Source organism: Strix uralensis, chromosome 14 (genome assembly GCF_047716275.1).
Source record: "Strix uralensis isolate ZFMK-TIS-50842 chromosome 14, bStrUra1, whole genome shotgun sequence".
Classification (NCBI taxonomy): domain Eukaryota; kingdom Metazoa; phylum Chordata; class Aves; order Strigiformes; family Strigidae; genus Strix; species Strix uralensis.
In genome coordinates, this window is record NC_133985.1 from 19,734,064 (window position 1) to 19,746,300 (window position 12,237).

Consider the following 12,237-nt stretch of genomic DNA (forward strand, 5'->3'; position numbering starts at 1 on the left):
GATTTTGTTCTTTTCACATGGCTGGAAAGACTCTAGCTAATTATTTTTGAAATAAGTTTTTCTGCTTCACCTCTTTTAAATGGACTTTTTATCAAAAAAGAGGAATGTAAAAATAAAGAGAGCAAATAGTGGGGATCCAATCTGGCTCCTATTTGCCAGCAATCTGTCTGGTTTGTATAAGAGGCAGAGGAGACAATAATACTCAGATTTCTACCCCTTCCTCCCCCACAAATGTAGCTGAAAACCACTGTAAAGAAAAGGAAAAAAAAAAAAAAAAAAAGAATGATTGGTGGGAAATCCATTAATCTATTTTAAGAAAGGAAGAGATTGGGTAACATTGAATAGTCAATAAAACAAAAGTTGTATTGAAACGATTCCCTTGAGGTTCTATTGAGAAGTTTGCTCCAGATAATCCTCCACAAAGACTCATTTCACTCTGTAAATACAGGAACGTTTCATCTCTTCCCGTATCGGTGGGATGCATCTATAGCTGTCATGGCTGTGACTGCGATATAACTTACTCGGACCCGCACTGGGTTAATGCCAGCTAGCTCAGGTGCTGGTAGCAATCCAGCTGAGAGAATAGGGCTAGACACTCGATTCTTTACTGATATTACAGCTGATACAGACTCCCATGATACCCCAGCAAGCTCACTTCTGGTGTTACAGCTACAGTTAAAGCTAATTTGACTGTACTGCAGCACAGACTTCACAGGTTTGGTAGATCTATGTGGGAGAAGGGACACATCCAGGAATCAATCCTGCTTAGGGCATCTGCTCTGGTATGTGGGCACACCACGTTGGTGTGGCTTGCAGAGCTGTGTTATCTGTTAGTCTTCCTTGTGCCGGTTATTGCAGCTTTGATCCAGTCCTTACTGAAAAAATTAGAAGGCTTGTTGCTGATTGTAATGGGGAAAAAGTAAAGATGAGTTTTACAGGGTTCAATATTTTAATGAAATGTTTTCCTTGATAACCTGTGTACCCTGTCCACAGCACAGGGGCGTTAGTAGAGTTGTCTGTGTTGCCCTCAGGTGGGATCATTGATGAAGCTGAAGTTGATGGGACATCAAAGCCATCTGGACAGCTCTTCACAGGGAAGAGGTATCACCCCTCTCCAAAGATGAATAGATGTGGGAAAGTCGAGGCTTAATGACATATTAATTAATGTCCTTCTAACAATAGCAATCTGCTGGGAAAAGAGCCAGGCAAAGCAAACAGAGGATGTCTGAATACTTTTGTACCATCCAAAACAGGAGCTATTAAAGCTTTGTGTTCAACACAACTGTACATTTCAGACAGTCTATGCTGAGGTAACAACAACAAGGTCATTTCAACAAACTAGAAGAGTCATTAATATCTTAGCACCATGGTATTTACCTAGCAAGTCAGGGGGCAAGCTTAAAGTAGGGATTATTTGGAACTAGTTGAGCTGCAATAGTGTCTTTTTTATTACCTCCATGACAGGACATCCTGTTCTGCACAGACGGCTTTGTCAGTCCCACTCTAACAGAGCTTTTCTTCCAGCTCTGCAGCAACCCATCTGCCAGGGTTATTATTCTTTTGTCACAAAGGAAATAACGTTTCTTTCCCAGGCACAGCAATGGATAACTATTTTTTAAAGCTAGCTCCTCATTTTTAATTACAGTATATTTCCTAACCTAACACCCTAGGAAAGGCTGCAAGAGTAATGAAAGATAATGCAGCAACTTTATATGCAGTGAGTGTAAATACACATTATTCATTCAGTCTTAAGAAACAAACAAAAGTCCAAAACAGTACCTTGAAAAGCAAACAATGGCTCTTTCTAATAAATATATATCTTCTTCAGCAAGGAATATTACGTTTATTAGAAAATCATAGTTCTCAGGTGAAAAAGAACATCCCAGCAATTCTTTTCATTCCACGTTTTGCCTATATTTTAGCCTCATAAGAAAATATTTGAATAATTTAATGGGATTTTTTTCACATTATGTACTTAGTTTTCAAAAAGACCATAAACCACTGTAATCGTAAAGTCAAAATAATATCATACACCCCCATCTGGAACATCAGATTACAGTATTTGAAAGCTTTGACTAAAACTATTTGCTACCTGCTGTAATCTGCAGAAAATACCACAAAAAATGGTCCAGTTACAGAAATGTCATCACACAGACCTCATTCCAGGGATGGGCCTACTGCAGTTTAGAAACGCACATCTCTGCTTCCAACTAAAAAAGCTATCCCATTGGGAAGCTAGAGGAAGAGAAAATAGGAACAGCTATTTGTTTGAACAAGCCTGAACCGGCAAGCTATATAAAGTATTATGTGCTCTGCCACTGTGCAGTCCGCAGTGGAAACCACATCAGGTCCCTTCCCACTCTGGTTGTTTACCCATACACAACCTGCCCCTCAAGGATGCCTTAGAGGGACAAAGCCACCTTCTGCCAAGGGACAGTATTAGTCTGTGGCAGCACCCTTGTGACAAAACAAACTTTTACTCATTCACAAATACTTATCTTGCACATTTAAGGGCTTCTGATTAGAGTCATGGTCATGCATTAAAGTTTGTAGAGCTGGATAGTCCCAAATTTGGTCCCCTCTAGTCCTTGCTCCCTTTACTTCCAGGCCTTAGTTTCCCTTTCTACCAGTGATAGAACATAGTGACTCATCCTAATGGGATGCAAAAGGCCTCCTTCATTGCTTTCCAGCACCCACACCTTCAAATTCCCTCAACAAATAACTGTATGTCCTTACTACCTACCAGCTTTCCCACCTCTTCCTGGGCAGCTATTTTAGACACTGTTTCTAATTGCATCCTTGAGCATCAGTGAAAGGTGTAATTAGATGTCTGTCCCTGAGCTGTAGCTGTGCAGGCTGTGTGTAGTCTAGTATATATCCTGGCAGGAATGGTCTCCCCTGACATTCTCTGTTGTTAGTCAAATTATAACTCCTTGCTCTCTCCTGATTACTAGAGAGATTATGTAATGCAAAGAGAATCTGATCCAAACATCTACGTTGATTAACTCCCTAAAGCCAGAGTGAGGAGAAAAAAACCAAATCTCATAGTACACTGGGAAGAAGGAGAAGCTCATGTTATATAAAATACATTTCTTTAAGCTTAGTACACAAACAAGCAACTACAACATACAACTACACTTCTGGTTGTTTGAATTTGCTGTAAAGAACTTTTAAGTCATAGAAACAAATTCATAAACCTTCTAACTTCAAAAACCTCAGCTGAAACATGTCCTCTGGGCAGGATGAGAGAATCACCATGACCTAGTATTTTCTGCAGAAAGTAATTCTGCCTGGTGTTATATGCTGTTCAAGCACTGTCCTCATTAGACAACTGGAAATATAGGTTCAGAACCCAGCTATACACCAACCACCTGAGAGGGCAGATTTTTCAGTTCAGTGAAAAATGACTAGTGACCTGAAAAGTTACTTTCCCGTGATTGTCCTCTGCAACCACAGCCTCAAAGCAGAGAGCCATAGGTACTCCAGTGCTGGGAAAGGGAGGTATAAAATACATTTCACTTGCAAATAAAAACAATCTTTAGTGGGACAGTCATCTTTAGCAGGCAATTTATAAACTAACTTTATGTAACAGTTAAAACATTGATCTCAAATATTTTCCAATGTCTTCAGTGTTTCTGGATCAACCAGGGTAGATCTTGATGGCAGAAAAATAGTGGCCATCCTTGCTGAAATCTGTATTTCTACTTCATCCCTCATACCGTGATGGTCAAGCATGGCACAGCCAATTCACCCTCAGTTGTCTTAGTTCTTGTGATCTGTCTTCCTAGAAACAGCTAAATGCACTTAAATCTCACTGTTTGTGTGAGGAAGTACTGAGTACTACATACAGTAGGGTTTTTTGTAGGATGACGACAAAGCTATTGGAGCCTCCTGAAACACCGTGACATGTACTGTATTTGAAACCTGTATGTCTTCATATACAGTTCTTGAATATTATATTGCAATTCAAAATTATATTTGAAACAGAGCTTAATCAGGCTATATTTGTATATCTGTATGTTCTCCCTTATGAACTCCTCTGCAATCCCTGGTTTATTACATTGGCTGAGCTCCTTATTTTTTAATATGCTTGAGGAGGAGAGGACTTACTTCCCCACTTTAAAGGCAAACTAAGACTGAGATAGCAAGACACTAGGAATCAGATTATTAAAGTGTTTACATTTGCAAAGAGAGGAGCCTAGTAGGGATTTTCACGAGTACTTAAGAAACTTCTTAAATTCTCAGTGGACTTAAATCCATTTCTCTGGGGACATCTCTGCAGGGACTGATCTGAGCTCTTTCTTCCCTCAGGCCAGTAAGATGTGAGGCTGCTGGAGGTGAGAAGGCAGGCAGCTACTCTAAGCACAGCACTCTGCCCCCACTGTGAGCCAGGATATATCTCCACAGGCTCAGCCTCAAGTCTAGCTCTGCCAGACAGCTTGTTCTGGCAGCTTGGAGCATGGTGCGTATTTGGGTCTGTCTGAACCCTTTGGGTAGATGCTCCCTAAATCCTTGTCACTGAGCCATCCTCTTATACCAGACTCAGCAAGTGAACCTGTCACTGCTGAAAACCCAGAGAGAAATATCTGTAGACTGCAACATGTGGAGAATAACTTGACCCTTTGGTCTTTTACCTCTAACTAGTCGCAAGACCTTAATGTACCGTAGTGTTTTAATGTAAGGTTTTCAGTGATCTATTAAAAAAATGGAAATGCATTTTGTAAAATTGAAATTTGCTTCAGATGCAGTTCATGGGTACAGTGACTCCTGACTTAGATGAAGACCTCTCCCGCTAACCAAGTCATTGATACAGCACAGCTGACTACAGGAAACAACTACAGCCTAATTTGTCTTTATTTAACTCTAAGTAATTTAGAGCAAGACCTATCTTTGTTTTTTAAATCTGCACAGTTTATGCTGCTGAAGCTTTCCTGTGGTCGATGTGATATATTCTCTGACATTATGATACAACCTATTGAACTTGCTTGCTCAGCCCTTTCTTCTTTTGTCACATTGGGAATATCTACAGGCAAACAGACCAAGAAGGCGCTCTCTGAAGAACAGGGTTACCCTTCAATTGGCTGGTGGCACAGAAGGTTCCAAATGCAGAGAACTCTTCTCCTCGGGGAGTTTATCAGATGAGAGAAAGGTTATGCATGGTAAATTCAACCAACAGAAAAAGAGCCTTACACACACACACAAAAAGACAGTCTTTGACAATGTGTAGCTCCATTTAAAAACAAATTTTAAAAAGCTTTTAGAGATATTGAGTACTCTGTGTGTGGAGATAAAGGTATTAACTTTCTGGACCATTTTTTGACAAAGGAGGATTTTTGGTTTTGTCTTTGCAGAGACTCTATCCCTCAGAGACTCCCATGCAAAAACCGAGCATGACAAGGAGTGGATTTTTTTTTCTCGTGCTGATGAAGTCTGCAGGGATTCAAAATACAGAATCAAATGAAAAGTGCTGAGAGCTTCCTGTGAGATGGCCAAACAGAGAACAGTGATGCTTCTCAGTACTTTGTTACTTCCCAGGAGTTTTCTTCTCTCTACAGTTCACCACACTCTTTTACTAAAAGCCCATGCTATTAAGGTGAGGGATTATACACAGGCACGTACACAGATCCCTCTGCTTTGAGTGGGGAGTCTGAGGAATCTCCTTGAATTTGCAAGAACTGCACAAACTCAAATTAATATCTGCAACTGGTGCTATGCCAGTCTTGGATTCCTTACATCCTAAAGAATAATGTGGTCTTTCAGCTGTCACAGTTCCCCAGTTTTCAAGAAAAGGAAACAGATTTAATGCCATCATTAACCACCCTTGGCACAGCTGGAACTTTGATGCCTCATCAAAGCCTTTGATGCCATCTGCCACTGATGGATGTGAAGCTACATAAACCTTTCTGTATTTACTATTTACCTACATACTGACCCAAGATGCAAAGCTGTATTTTAGCATTTAATTTATCTGGAGCTGTTAAAGTACAACCTTCTTCTTGACACTCATCTCTCCTCCCTCTTTCCTTGCTCATACAAACAGTTACGACACTTTATTTATTTGTTGTTACTTACAGATGGAATCCAACTCACATTTCAGTTTTAAACAGAACAGTATGTGAAGTTATTTTGTCTCAGCATGCAACAGCTTCTGTAGCCATCTATTCAGCACTGATTTTTTTTCAATTCCTTACTGTTACTGAAAAGGAGAGACCATATCCAAACAATCAGGTTGGTCCCTTTTCAAGGAATTTTGTGTTTTCACATCTTGAAAATAGATTGCTGTTGATGCTGGGCATCCACAGTCACATATGTGCCTATGAAAGGGATGTCACAGAGAGAGATGAGTCAATAAGACTCACTGTTGACCTGCAGCTGATTTCTATGAGATCAAGGCTCTTCTAAAACTTCTGGCTAATGACTTCAGAGTTCTATAAAGGCCACCTGGAAAACAAAGCAGAATAAAAGCCCAGCAGACTTCTCAGTGGGAAGAGAGCTTTGGGCGTGTGAGAAACCTTTACTGGAAATTATCAGTGTGAGCAGCCACTGGTTGCTAAGGCTGCAGTTTGGCTTTGGGCTGATTTAATGTCTATCTGCTGCTGAACAGGGTGACTTCAAGCTAAATGACTCACCTGCAGCCTCACAAGAAGTGGTGGTGTATGGGAGATGCAGAGGAGGTGGAAGAGGACTTCCCATTTGCAACTAGCTGTTTAGGGAGACTCAGGTGTTAATCTAAGCCACACTTTTAGTCTCTGAGAGTGAGAGCACAAGGACAACACAGAAATGTCTTTTGAAAGAAATGGAAAGCTTGCACAGTCTCTTGGAAAAGCACAGTGCAGTTTTCAAATTGTCAGTTCTTGCAACATTTCTTAGGCTTCAAAATATTTCATACTTTCCTTTAAAGTTCTCTAATCCCCCTGAGAAACTTAGCTGTCATTATTTTTAAATGCAAATTTCTATATTCTACACTGCTTAGATTTCCTGAACCCCATACCAGTAACTTCTAATAGCTCAGAAAACTGAAAGGCAACCCAAATGAATCTAATTTAAAAGGTTTTTAAAATCCCCAAATATCTTGCAGTTCTGAGGCACTTGATTCTCAAATTATTTTAGAAATTATTCTTTGTATGGCTTAAACCGTAACAAGGACACGGAGAGAGAGATTCAGAATAAGAGAAGCAGATGTTGGACCAAAAGAAGTCAAGGAGCATCCTCATGTCAGACAGTCTGGATGAAACGGGGGCAGTGAACTGAAATGACCTTTCTATTATACAAGAGACCAATGTGAACCTCATTAGCAGATTTCGTAATTCTGGTGCCCTTTCTAATCATCCATGTGGCTTCCTCCAGAGTACAGAGTATGGAATAATATTCCGATAGCACTCAAGGCCTTACCGGATAAAAATCTCTTCTCTTGAACCCTGTTACTCAGTATTAATCTTCAGTGGAAAACAAGTGATTAGAAGAACTTAATAATAACTCTGTCATTACAAATTAAAGGGCAGTGGTAGAGAGATAACCCACATATTTATTTTCTTCTCACATCAGTTCCCAATTGTTGCAAGTATATTAACACTAATGGAGCTACTCCTGGTATGCTCTAGTGCAGCTAAGCAAGAACTAGCCCTTTATCTTTCTTAGACCTATAGTACCATCTTTTGGGATCTTGGCCATAGAACGTCTGTGTGGAAAGTCTTTGGTCATTATAACATCATGAGATTAAACCTGAGACAGCCTAGTGATGCCTCCAGCTGACTGCTCTTCAGAAGTTGTTTTACTGAAGACAGCTGAAGAGCCACATTGTCAAAAATGAACAATAAAAAAACTTTAAAAAAAAAAACTAGTGGGAGAGGTGACGGATGTATTTTCATTTTAAGTGTTACAGTGACTTTCTATGAGATCTGAACTTTATTTGAGACAAATGGATTTGAAATTGTTCACCTTTCAAGGAAGATCTGGCTGCAGGACAGCTATCCACAGAGGGAATCTATCTCAGCAGAACTTGTTTTGAAAAAGGATTTGGGGATGTAGGGCTAGGAATCCCAAGGCTTGCTTAGACATTTGAAATAAATAATCAGTTTTCTTACTAGCATGCTGAATCAGAAGGATGATACATGTCTGACTTATATAAGAAGGCAGATTGGCATTACTGTAGATGTAAATAGGAACTGGTCATTATAAGCAGTCAGGAACAGAACTTCTGAGTGAAATATTCTATTTCTTTTCCTGTCACACAAAATTATAAGAGGTGATGTTTCCATGGTTAGAATTAGATTCTTTAGAAACAGTCATGATATAAATCCTAGCGGGTGGAGGGCTTGTGTTGGCAGAGCATCCTACAACTTTTGAAGTCCCTTTTTGACTTGAACTAAACTATCATGCGTCATTCCTAAAGAACTCCGAGATGCTCGCTTACAGGACAGGCCGTGCATAACTGCAGAGGACCAATGTATACAAACTGACTAATTTTTGGCATCCATGACTTCTGCTGAAGAAGGAATTAGTTTTCAGACTAGGAGAGTATAATTTGGTAAGACATTGTAAGTCTGTACAATAACAGCAGCAACCTTTAAATCACTAAATATTTGCAGAACTTCTAGCAAATATACTCTTCTGGCTACAGTGATTACCTGCCTACTGAAATGTTTGCATACTTGCCTGTTTTTAGTATCACCCTTTGTCTGCTCAGTGTAATACAATGTTAAATCATTTTTTAGTGTAATCTTGTAAAGGACAATTGCTGTTTGAGCTACAGCGGCTAAAACCGAGCTTAATTACAGAGAGGAAAAAAATGGAAGGGCAGCCCAGGACTGAACAAGAAATAACTCCATGGGAATGTTTGCCATTATAGTGACTGTCACATTGGTAACTAAGAAGGGCTCCAAGGTTGGCTCAAGGTGGGACTCTCAACACTTCCCAAAGAGGAAGCATGTGAGGTGGGTCCTGCCTGTGGCTGGATTGTGCTTCGTGCATCATCGACTTGTCAGCACGATCACACAAGTGAAATGGCAGACGTAGGTGGAGGGCAAGAGTATCTGCATGCGTGGCTTCTCTGGAAGGTTCCTTTCCAGAGATCTCCACGTGTTGATTTGTGTGTTTATTTGTGTTTATTTTCCTGAATCCAGCTGTAAGTTAATGCTTGTTCTCCTCCATACAGCCTACAGCAGGTAGCAGTACACCTAGCATCCTTCAGCAACTTACAGAGCTGTTGCAAAAAGGAAGGGAAGTTCTGTGGAGCTTTCTTCAATGTATTTTCTGTTATATCAACTGTATGTACAGTTTGAAGTGTGGGTTAAATGGCAGATTCACACTTCTCAAACCCTATTTACTTGACAGGTGTGGTCTCAAAAATTTTGGATTTTTGCTTCTTGGCTACAGCTCTGATTATGCCTTTTGGGTTTGAGATTAGTGGACAGTAACATTCTGGTGACAAAATGATAGATTTTGACATTCTTGGAGCACAGTTTACTGTGCAAATTACTGCACTATAACATACTATGCCAGATGAAATAAATAGACCATACTTCCCATTTTTTCAAACCCTGTACAGTCATTAACACTTAGGCAAAGTGGATAATAAATGCCATTTTATTTTGTCATCCAAATCACTTCATAAAGTTGAAATGCAGAGATTTCTGCCTCCAGTACTGGTGCATTAAGGTTTTCCATGCACATTTATTCTGCTAAAACATTTTTGCATGCTTCTTACACGTGCAAGATCCTTTCACTCTTCAGTCTACCTCTCTCATTACCACTGCTGACATGCATTTTTCTTTAGCTTGTCAAATGCTATTTCTGAACACAGGGTTCTTTATCTGTTATACCATACACATGGAGAATTAGAGATTAATAATGATACACCAGTTGGAGTTTTTTCATTCGTGATTCAGCATAGATTTTGACTCATGACCACATACACGCCCTAAAACATTATGTACTTATAAAATGCTTGGGGGCTAACATTAATGTAAAGGGCTGGAGCCACGGAACAAACGTAGACTGAACTCCCATCAAGCGATCTCATTGCATTTTAGAAGTAACACAATTTTACCTTCATTTAAAAATATGTCTTCATCTAAAACCTGCACATAGAGGATTTCAGTGTTATTACCCTTAGAGAAACTGTCCCTGATGCTGCTTTTCTGTCTGTGATTTATAGCAGCCTATGTTACCCATGTCTTATTCAGGAGACAGATATGCCAGAACACTATCAAACAAGTTCTGAAGCAGTGATGAAATACACCTGATGATGATGCATAACCTACATCAAAATAAAACAACTTAGTAACAAAATAGCCCCAAACTCTGAATCTTTTAAAGAAATTAAATATATGGCTTGGTGGAAAGGCAGCAAAAGGACATGCTTATCAGTGAGAACAGATAGGGTACAGTAAACAGAAATTAGATACTTAATTGTTGTCATTTTGCCTTATAAGTTACTTTCAAGTCAAGTGCTTTCCAAAATAGAAAATTAGCTGAAGTACCACAGCAGGACTCAAACAGCAGAGCTATCATAAACTGCTCACTCTCTTTTCCCTTTTGTTTCCCTTGTATCACAGTGTAGTGTCTTGCTGCACAGGGAAACCTCTTGTCACGTAAGGGAGTCTTGGGGGAGCAACACAACCTTTGTGCTGTGTCTTCAAACATGCATGCTGAGCGGCATGCAGGTTGTTCTCAGAGTTTGGCAATGATGCTGGCAATGCACTCAGTCCCCTCACGTTACCCCTGTTTGGAGAATACTTCAAACCCAAGTTTGTTCTGAGCATTAAATTGGCCTTGAGATGAAACAGCTGTCTGAGTTTCCTTGGAGGGAGGCCAGCTGACTATTGAAGGAAGGCATTGGATATCCTAAGCAACGTTCCTGATCTTGTCCTTTCATCTAGTGTCCCATGACACAAAATGATCTCTTTCTGGAAGCGATCTTGCAGTTTTGTATTAGAGATTCTGGTTAAACAGCTTCTCCTCTTTCCCCTAGCTCAATAGTCCAGTTTTTGAAGCAGTTTAAAAAGCCACTCAGTAACATCAACCTCAAGTAAAAGCTTTAGCCTAGGACTGTGCAAATATCACATTCTCAGAGTACCTAAATGACCTAAACACTACCATAATAATAAAAAATGGGCAAAAAGCCCGAGGTAATTAAGAAGGAAGTGTATTGCAGTAGCTCTGTGCTGTCAGCATCAGCTGGCGAAGCGAGGTGTGCGTTCCCATGGCACGCGATGCCAGATGACAGCACCACCTCCCACCCACTCAACTCTCGCCACATCTGGGTCATTTAGTCTGGATTTCCTTTGGTAATAAACCCCACAAGTACAAAACAAAGTCACAAAGTAAAACATTTCCTTTTTGTTGGAGCAAAATGTACAAATGCATGAGTCTTTGCTCAGAAATTTTGACCTTTTCTGCTTTTCTTCAGATTCAGAGTAAAATCCCATTTCAAATGATTGCAGTCTCTAATGAGACAGAACTGCTGTCCTCTTCACGGCTCTTTGCGGCTGATTCAACAAGACATTATGTGCAATGGCAACATTTTTGAAAAAGGCAGGTTGAAACGCTATGATACTTGTCTCACTGTGTTGGAATCATTCATGATTAAAAAACATTCTTTCAACAAGCTCAGTAGTTTAGTGTTTATTAAAATCTAGAGATCAATTTTTTTTTAATATGTAATGCCTCTGGGTATCATATACCATCACAAAATAGAATTCCTATAAGCTGTGTGCTTGATACTCAAATGAAAATTTTAACCTTTCAGGAGAAAAAAACCACCCTAGTTTCCCCCACCCCTGGCTTCCCTCAAGAATCCACTTAATCATATTTTGAAATTTAATAGGTTTTAGGAGAGATAACAGTATTCTAGTTTGCAACAATGGAAAGGAATGGATTATTCTAACCTTTAACAAGAGGGAATGTGAAAGGTGATTAATTTGTAAGGCTTTTTGAGGTTGGAGATGAAATCCTAGCTCCCTTGAAGTCTATAGTTTCAGCTCTGTTCAGATGTCACAACAAGGATTGCACTCCAGCTCCTGTTTCTCTCCCTACAATAAGCAGCCTGAAGTTACAGTATCACCAAATAATCTGTCCCCACGCACAGAAAAGAAATTAATAGTCCTATGATACATCTTGAAGAGGAGGTAAGATCTTAACACAGAAACAGGGTAAGGTTCTCCTCCTGGGTTTTGCAACAGATCAGAGTAGATTATCCCCATGGTTCTTCTGGTTTTAGATGTAACCCATGAACAG